The 8,130-nt window shown below is 40.0% G+C and overlaps 1 protein-coding gene across 1 annotated transcript in view; it reads right to left on the reverse strand.

Annotated features, from left to right (window-relative positions):
* The window catches only part of lrrc3b (leucine rich repeat containing 3B), a 107,939-nt gene extending 100,342 nt beyond the window's left edge, over positions 1 to 7,597 (reverse strand). The window contains exon 1 of the mRNA XM_039737337.1: positions 6,900 to 7,597. The gene's annotated coding sequence lies outside the window, so the exon portion shown is untranslated. The remainder of the gene's footprint in view (positions 1 to 6,899) is intronic.
* Positions 7,598 to 8,130: the final 533 nt, after the last annotated feature.

Here is an 8,130-nt window from a genome sequence, read left to right on the forward strand (position 1 = left end):
ACGACTCAAGTGACGAGTTGGAGGTGGGCACATGAGCAGGCAGTGATAACTGAACGAGAAATCAGCAGACTAGCTTGACGGAGGGAGAGGAGTGGACGTCCTTCTCCTCTCCTCCTGTTCCACCCTCCGTGCCTGAGCACCGTCCACCCCCATTCCTCTGTCTGGGAGGAGAAGGAGCGATGGCGGTCTGCCAGTTTTCAGTCACAGACAATTGTGTGTTGGTTTGTTCCGTGCATTGTTACAATGTCGCTTTTCTTGCTGATTTATTACATTACCGATTTTTCGAATGTTAATTTTTCTCCCTGTGCTTAAAAATCATTAAAAAACCGGCCTGATTATGCCGCGGGTTGGCTAGTTATGTAATAAGACCTTAACAAACACGTCTTTGGGTCTTCATAGCACTTACAAAGCATCAGTAAAGTGTTTATTCATCTCCCGTAATGTGACCTACAAAGAAGACTTCATTTTGGAGTGCTGTGAAGTGGCTTCACTGAGAAACATTTCTCTTTATAATAAATACAGTATATAGCATAAGACCTGTGAATCCATCATATTAACAAGTAATTTTAATATTATGTCAATATGCCACACTGCACAGAGATGAATAACCAATCTACTAATGCTTTATAAGTGTAACGAAGAGCAAAATAAGCTGTTGTTAAGGTTGTTACTTAAGAGTACATGAGTAATTGATGTGTGTTTGTTGTACCTAAACTAAAGTGTTACAGCATCATAAGGACAAGTGTCTGTGTGTCCAATGTGTTTGTCCAGTTGCTATGCCTCTGTCATTCGAAGAGATGGTACACCATAAACACTTGTAGTAATAAAATGCCTTACTGAAAATGCTTGTAATATGTCATTTATTGGAATGATAAATGAGATGCATATGTCTCTGTTATATGATAGTTAGTATGGGACTCATACAAGAAGTGTAAATGTTTGTAATGTGTGTGGAATGACAAATGCAATGTATTTTATTAGTACATACATTACAAAATGCATTCCAACAGATGGTGCACTGATTAATGCTGAGGTCTGTGTTGATCACTGGTAGCACAGCTAGTAAGACCAATAAAAAATAGTTTCCTAGTATCTTGCTCTATGTTTATCCATCCATCCATTATCTAACCCGCTATATCCTAACTACAGGGTCACAGGGGGTCTGCTGGAGCCAATCCCAGCCAACATACCCCGGGCAGGGCACACCCACACCAAGCACACACTAGGGACAATTTAGAATCGCCAATGCACCTAACCTGCATGTCTTTGGACTGTGGGAGGAAACCCATGCAGATGGGGGAGAACATGCAAACTCCACACAGGGAGGACCCGGGAAGCGAACCTAGGTCTCCTAACTGTGAGGCGGCAGCACTACCCACTGTGCCACCGTGCTGCTTGTTATAGGTTCACCTTTTTAAAATTGTAATTTCTGAAAATATTGGATAAACAGTGTGACCGTATATTATTTTTTAAACAAAAATACAGTCAAATGTCTTAATTTTAACAAGGATGTGTCTTATTTGCTTGTTATTTTAATACAATGTTAATTGGTATACATTTTCTGATATATAATAGAAACCCCACCTAAAGGATTATTTAAGCCTTTTCCTACTCACAATTATAATGAAGGTATGTGTAATTATTTTTTTCTTCTCCACCTTCATATGCAACCTGACAACAATTTTTACAACTGTCTAAAATTTGTTGTCATTTTTTGCCATTATTTTGATGGCATGTATTACTATTTATTGTGCGAAAGGGCTCTACTCCTCTTTCTGACAGGTAAAACAGGTTTGCATAGTAGGGAAAAAATACAAGGTGAAGCTGCTCATCCATTTAAACATTCTTTTTGCAGCCATCACTCATGAATTCACAAGTTAGCCGATAATTAAGATTGTGTCAGGCCTGTCAAAAAGGAAAAATCTCAAGGGAGCTCCTTTGTGCATTGCTTGCTAACTTCAGATACCACACTGAAGACAATTTTCTTTTGTTTTTTTTATTTCAGAGGTAAAGAGAAGTAATGAGATGAATCGTCTGCCTTAAAAAAAAAAAAAAAACTTAAAGTATCCGGTGTCTTCAATAATTATGGCCAGAAACATGACATTAGATACTATATGAGATCGGAGATTAAAACAGTTGACTGGTTTGTTGTGATAAATTCTCTGCAAAGGTTAACAGTTGAAATTATACTTTATTAGAACATGATATGTACTGCATTTCTGTTTCACATATGTTAATTTTTCACTTCTTACAACAACATTTCCTCTGTGCCAACCTCTATACTTCCATTTTGATCATCTACACTCACTCTTACAAGACCAATTTTAGAGTCTTAACTAGACTGTATGTCTTTAAAACTTGGCAGATAACTATGCATACTTCGAGAAAAACCCTCCCTGAAACACAAAATCTTGAAATTCCACACAAACAGTTATAAAGTTAGTGCCCTGTAGCTCAGAGGCAATAGCAATAACCTATGCACCACCACGCTATCTATTTTGATGAATATTATATTACAGATCAATGTAAACCAAACAGGCAAGATGACCAACTTCCATTTGTGCAGCAGAAGGTACGACGCTAAGAGAAACTGATAGCTTTGATTAGCTCTTTGTCTTTGCACAGAAAACAAATACTGTATACTACAGCCAGACCTCATGCTAGGTGCAATGTTTAGTTTAAATCATGAGACTGCTAACAATGAAAAGCCAAAGTGGCTCTCCAAGAGTGAGACCAAGTATCCTAGAGAGGGACATCCACAAACCAGTGAATGAAAAGTACATTAAACATGGAGTCCAATGAACGCCACAATACACCTTCACACTAAAGAATAAGTTCAATATTTTTCAATTCAAAGTTGATTCTTCACAAACATGGTATATCGCTATTTGCCATGTGAAATCATATTCTAAAGTTAAGTGTTTTTTGTAAATTTTAAAAAATATTTTGTGCTCTCTGCCGCTTTCCAATAGAGGCTAATGGGACCTAAAGCACCACAACAAAATAAAAGCCTTAAAACTTACCAGTGAAGTGGCAAACATTTCAGTATATAACAAAACATGCCTTTCGAGTTTCCGCTGCATGTTTGTGACAACAAAACAGATCAAATGTTACTTATTTTATTGCATATTCCTGGTACCATTTTTCTCGTACTAAGAATACATTTTCTATTTCATTGTGTGAGTCCTCACATAAATATGGAAATAAATCAAAACAAAACCAACAATGTGACATGAAACGTTTACTGTGATTTGGTCTTTCAAATGGAAATCACGCCCCAGGAGGATGAAAGAATATGGCGGCAGGAGACAAAAGTCAAAATGGTATGCACAGTTGGTCTTGTTTTAAAATGACTGGTGATTTTGTGCTCAGAAATTAAAAGTATAAACTAATTTACAATGCGTGTGTGATGGATCAATACTCAATAACTGTCTTGGATATGTTCGGTAAATGTTTAAGCTTTCATCTTCCGGTGATGCTCCTTGCCCCGTTAGCTTCCATTGTAAAGCACCAGTGAGAGCACGGTATTTTTAGAAATTTATAGAAAACATAAATGCCATCCTTGTGAAAAAATAACTTCAACCTGAAAAAAACAAACATATCCTTTAAGATGTTAAGATGTTGGTTGCACTTAATGTTATGGTTTCAGTGGCCTATAGGACTTTAAATGAGTGGCTCTAGTTTAAAGTTTTCAAATACTTTGTGTATCAGAAGTCGGGTCCCATAGAAAAATATACTGTTGGACACATTTCCTATAAACATTTTCATTTGGCAAAAATCCGTATTATATACACTATCTATTCAAGATAAGGCTAAAGTAGTACAGTATTCTAAAATTGTCTGGAAAGAATCAAAAGGATACATATGATATCAATTCCTCTCTGGATTAGTGAAGTTGTCAGCAAGACTGCAAGTTTCAAAATACTGTGATTAAAGTTCCTTTTAGAAACACAATCATTTATAACTCTGCTATTAGAAAAGAATGGACGTCAGTGCTGTAGAATAACTCTGCGTAACCTGTAAACTGACGAGACAAGGACGGGCTTTTGACACCTTGAGAGACAGAGAGAGGGAGATGGGGAGTCTGCACGGACAGCACTTTGCTCACCCACCACACGATGAACCACCTGGATCGGGACCCCGAGTACAGTGGGTGACACCTCAGCACCACCTTACGATTGCCAAATAACTCCTGGTGAACTTTCATTTGGATTTGTGGGAACCGCTCACTTAACTGGGCCGTTTGTTAGGCTCTGTCAGTTTTGAAATGTTACAAATAAGGCATATTGTCTCCTCTTTTACTTTCATGATTGCCTCTTCCTGCAGTAACCCAAAAAGAAAGCATTCGGCCCTGTCGGAGATGATTCTTCTCCAGGTGTCCGGTATCTTCCAAAAATCCTCTTAATCTTATATTCCTGTTTCTACTTTTATTCTAGTTTGAATTTCTTCAGGAGGCGTTCTTGCTGATGTTCTCATGTCTACCTTGTGGTGAGGCATGACACTATTTAAAATCCAAATTGATTCCATCTAGTTTTGAATTTGCTCGGTTCAGTTTAGTGTCACTGCCGGGGTCACAGCCCATGCTGGTAGTATGAGACGCTAGAGCAGAACTTACCCTGGAAAATGAATCAACATTGATTCAGCAATTGATAATCCATCAAATACTCAAAACAAAAAGCTTCAGAGATTAAGCCATGGCTGTCCAAAGCCTTCACTGTCACAAACTGGTATTGCAGGTGTATTGGCAACGTTACATCATCATGAGTTTGGATTATTCATAGATCTATATTCATTTATGTAATATTAATTTATAGAGGACATAAAACTTAAATATTTTAAACGTCTATTTGATTTTTGTGCATAGTAGCTGCAAATGATTTCATGTCCAAATTCACAATGCTGCTGGCTGAGCTCCTGAATCTGTTCCAGTTTGTGACCCAAAGCCAGTCTGTGTTCCTTTTTTGAAATATGTGCAAAACACCTTGGAAAAATATTAACTATGAAATATAAAAAGATTAGTTGTTTGTTTATTGGTGGGCACGGTGGCGCAGTGGGTAGGTAGTGCTGCCGCCTCGCCGTTAGGAGACCCGGGTTTGCTTCCTGTGTCCTCCCTGCGTGAAGTTTGCATGTTCTCCCCGTGTCTGCGTGGGTTTCCTTCCGGGTGATCCGGTTTCCTCCCACAGTCCAACGACATGCAGGTTGGGTGCATTGGCGATCCAAATTGTCCCTAGTGTGTGCTTGGTGTGTGGGTGTGCGCGCCCTGCGGTTTATTTCCTGCCTTGCGCCCTGTGTTGGCCAGGATTGGCACCAGCAGACCCCCGTGACCCTGTAGTTAGGATATAGCGGGTTGGATAATGGATGGATGGATGTTTGTTCATTGCTGTTTTGAGCACAGCATGCAGGATTATATGGAGCTGTAATTAAATATTGGCACTAAACACATCAAAAGGTATTTAAAATTTATGGAAGCTTGGTGTTTCAAGTGGATGATTTAAATACAAGTAACGTTACCAATCACATTATTTACTTTAAAAATAATAAAGCTATAATTGCACCATTCTGCTATGGTTTTCATCTTAGAAAAAGTCCGTCTGTGTGAACCCAGTAACTGCAGTACAGGATTAAGGCGGCTGCTGACGGCCAGGGACCAACCCAGAACCACGCGTCAGGGAGAACAATTGTACATGTTTAAAAAAAGTATATAAAATGTTTTACCGAATAATGTAATGTTCCATTGTGTGCATTCATTTCAATGTAGTGGAAATGCACAGCAGCTCGTAAAAAAATCTCTGCTTGAAGAGTACACGTGCACACACCCTATAGGACCACCCGAGTGATGGCAAAGACGATGTGGGCATCTTCGCTTTGAACTTCTCCTATAGTACGTCTTGCGATCAGCCTTATAGGATTTCCCAGTGCACGGGAAACCACCTGGTGGATCCCCTGCCCTGCCGTCACCGCATTCCTCCCCGACTCCACAGCGCCAGTGTCTCCTTCAATGTTATTTATGCATTTCACCCCATCTGTGTCTTTCCAACTGACAGGCAATTGTTAGTCACCCAAAATCAAATAGGCGCTATTTCAACAGAAAAGTATACATGGTGAACAAAAGCTCCTCTGGGCTGTATATTTATTTGGCGATTCTTTGTTGTCCAGTCTTGCTGATCGCTGTATCCACAAAATCCCAAAAAAGGGAAGCACAAGATCCCTTCTCTCAACACCAAGTGTAATCGGTTTACTTTTTATCTTGTGAATGTTTCCCCAAGTTCAACATTTTGCCGTGGCTAATTTTATGAAACATCCATACAAATTAAAGAAAGAAACACGCCAGTATAAGTAAGCAAAAAGTAATTATGAATCATCATTTGCATTGAATTATAGTTTGATGTTTTAAGTTAACGGAAAGTTAGCTTAATATCGTGCACAAAAGATATGTGAGTTGCGTCAGACAGTGAAAAGCAAGGATTCTGTGTATTTTGACAAGAGGCTCAAAGATGTGTGAGTGTACCTGAAAGCCTGCGAAGTAAATACTGAAGGAATGGCTTCGCATCAATATGCATTTACAGTACATCAGTAAAAAGCTGTATGCTGAATCGTGACCACAGAGCTCCAAGCCAACCACGGCATCCTTGCTTTTTTCAGTAAAAGTCCCCCGACATCAATGCAGTTTTCCGTTAACACCTGGATTAACATGCACACACACACACCTCTACCCTGAAACACGCATAGGAAAAAATGGGCATAGGGATCAGACCAACGAATAAACGTGTAAAATATCTACTGCAACAACGTTTAGCATATCCCACAACTGTAATAAAAGAAATCTGCAAATTTTGAGAATACCGATTCCTCCGCGCAACAGGCATTTTATTTGTCTTCCCCTTTGCTTTTTTTCTTACCTGCTCTCAGTGCGAAGCAGACGCGCCCAATTCCGCTAGTGACCGCGAGTGTGTGCACAGCTTACGTTCTCCCCTGCGCTCAGCAGCTGTGATGATGGTGATGGTGGTGGTGGTGGTGGTGGTAGCAGTCGCTCGTAGCTCCAGGCGCTTTGCGAGCGGATCGGGTTAAATCCAGCAAGTGAATGTGTTTGATTAGAAAAGGGAGGAGTCCCGGCTCACAAAAATAAATAAATAACAAGAACACTGGTGTGGCACCAGAGCAGGGCACAATCAGATGTGCCGGGTGTGTCGCACTTGGATTTCCTTCTATCTTGCCAGTTTTGTAACAGCCTCACGTTTAGGTAACCCTTAAATATCTTGCGATGTGCGTCTATCTAAAGTCCAGTGCGTGGCATATTCACTCGAGTAGCTTTATGCGGACTCTTGTTGGGTGATGCTTTACGTCCAACAGTTACCTGTAATCTAACCAGTGAATAATTTAGCCTTTGTTGGTGAGCCTTTTGTTCAAAGCATAACTGAAGATCCAAAAAAGTAGCGAAGTCGTAAAACACGTCATATTCTAAAAACACTGTGGCTTGGCAGATGGCATAACCGCATCACAACATTAGACACCAGTTTGATTCTTGAATTTGGTACTCGCCTTTCGTTCCCAAAATCAGACAACCCCAAATTAGACAGGCTTGTTTTCTGGAGACTCTACATTGTTAAGGTGTGGGAGATGCTAGGCTGAGCAACTCGTCTGGGACCTGTTCATGCCGGACTGTCACTTTGAGCCCGTTGGATTATCCGTGAAACCATATTTAAAAAGAAGTCAGAAAATTAATTAATTTATAGATTTTAGGTTTGCTTTACATATACTATGAAAATTCACTTTGTCAGACGTAACACGGTGTTGTGTTTCTGATTTGAATGTCTAACTAGTATGTACAGAAGCTGCGGTTTTTTAACGCAGTATAGGTAAATAACAGACTGGCGTTGGATGGCATTTGATTTGCATGTGTCAAAAAAGCAAGACAAAAAGATCGATCGATGCCAGCATCCAGCATTTCTCATTGTCCCAGATTTTACTGTGTGAAAGCGACGGTACAGCTGTGCCAGTCATATAAACTGGCATGCCTGTAACAGCGGCAGGATGGCAGCCGCGCAGTGTGCGTAGACAAGATAAAGCGAAGGAAGCAAGAGGGAATCGCCCTTAATTATTCCGTAGCTTTGTATAGTTTCGTGGGTTGTT

Source organism: Polypterus senegalus, chromosome 15 (genome assembly GCF_016835505.1).
Source record: "Polypterus senegalus isolate Bchr_013 chromosome 15, ASM1683550v1, whole genome shotgun sequence".
NCBI lineage: Eukaryota > Metazoa > Chordata > Cladistia > Polypteriformes > Polypteridae > Polypterus > Polypterus senegalus.